Below are 1,642 nucleotides of genomic sequence, written 5' to 3'. Positions count from 1 at the left end.
AAGCATTTGAGGCATCACCACTTGAGGTGCTAGGCTCACAAGGTTTCAAGGAACACAAGCAACAACAAGGTAAGTTATTCTATCTATACTTTATGTTAAAATTGTTCCCCATGTATGCTAGATAGGAATATAACCTTGGAATTCAACTTTGCATGACAAATTAGACAAACATAGATCCAAGGTTATTAGGGTTGCATGTACACTTAGGAAGTGTTAGAATGCTCAAAACTCATCACACTTGTTGTGCAAGTTTCCCCAGTTGCTTTTCTATATTGAGAATAGATGCTTGTTGATTCCTAAGCAAAGCTTGTTGATCTTTCATCATAAGTTGGTGTTCTCTCAACATATTTTGTTAATCTTTAAGTGTAGCATCGGTATCGTTGTGTCTTTTCTCGGATGCGGCTACGAATCTTGTAAGCATGTCTTCCAAATCTGATTTCTTTTCATGTACCGGTTCCTCCTTTTGGTAAAAACCTCTATCTTTTTGCTTATACTTTTCTTCCCTTGTCTTTTTGTACTCATCATATGGTAGCCATTCTTTCCTTGGTTTTCGCCAATTATCATCATATCTATCACCACTTGAATAGCACACTTGTACCTTCCGGTTCCCATTCTCATGAAGATCACAATCTTTTGTAAGGTGAGGTACTCTATAGTTTTCACATCCTACCCTAATAGCATGGATGGATTGGTCCATCTTAGTCATTCTTCAGTCCATGCTTTCCAACTTTTCCATCATTGCTTCCATGTCATCGTTAATGGAATTTATCGCCCTTCTAATCAAGTCATTCCTTGGCTTATGGTATTCTCTAAAGTGCTTAGAGAATTCTTCAATTAGTTCTTTGATCACCGAGGGTGGCTTCTTTGTGATGGGTCCTTGCAAGTTAAGGAGCTGCCTAGTTGTTACATTGACTCCATCATAGAAAATGGAGACTTCTTGTTGACTATTAAGATCATGATGTGGGCAATTTCTGAGTAGACCTTTGTATCTCTCCCACACCTCGTATAAGGACTCTCCGGCTTGTTGCTCAAAGTTAGCAATTGCTTTCTTCAGTTTGGCTATCTTTGTAGGAGGACAAAACTGATCAATGAATTCTTCCTACATTTTAGCCCATGTAATAATGGATCCTGGTGGTAGTGATTTTAGCTAATCCTTTGCATCACCCTTGAATGTGAATGGAAGCATACGAAGTAGAACGATTTTGTTAGGCACATTTGGAACATTGAAATAATCAGCAAGATCGTTGACCTCATCCAAATGCTTGTAAACGTCTTCGTGATCTTTCCCGTAGAAAGGGATTTCCTTAAGTTGAGCAAGTATATGGCCCTTTAGTTCGAAAGTGACAGTAGCGGGAATGATGGGTTGCACAAGTCCCGGGCCGGTATCAATCTCATATCCTCTTCTTCTATTCTCCCATGGCAACTTCATCGATGTTAGCCATGGGGTTAACTGGTTCGTCTTCAAATTCACTTTCTTCTTCAGATTTGGAGTTGTAGTCGTACTCAATCTCGGTTTCTTTTGTATTATCTTCAAAACTCTCTAATTTACTTCCTTCGCTTTGTTGACTGCTGGCCTCACCTACTTTCTTGTCCTTTTTCTTCCCAAAAACTGATTTAAGGTCTTTGAATGGTGATTTCTTCA

The 1,642-nt window shown here is 39.0% G+C and overlaps 1 non-coding gene across 1 annotated transcript; it reads left to right on the top strand.

The window, feature by feature from the left end:
• The first annotated feature begins 950 nt into the window (after positions 1–950).
• On the top strand, positions 951–1,057 carry LOC145013479 (small nucleolar RNA R71). The gene has a single exon (XR_013665036.1). It is a non-coding gene; the product is annotated as a small nucleolar RNA R71 (small nucleolar RNA).
• Positions 1,058–1,642: the final 585 nt, after the last annotated feature.

The sequence above is a fragment of the Lactuca saligna genome, chromosome 8 (genome assembly GCF_052625555.1).
Source record: "Lactuca saligna cultivar CGN05327 chromosome 8, ASM5262555v1, whole genome shotgun sequence".
Taxonomy (NCBI): Eukaryota; Viridiplantae; Streptophyta; class Magnoliopsida; order Asterales; family Asteraceae; genus Lactuca; species Lactuca saligna.
The sequence above is the reverse complement of the archived record's forward strand: the minus strand, read 5'-3'. Positions and strand labels throughout refer to the sequence as shown.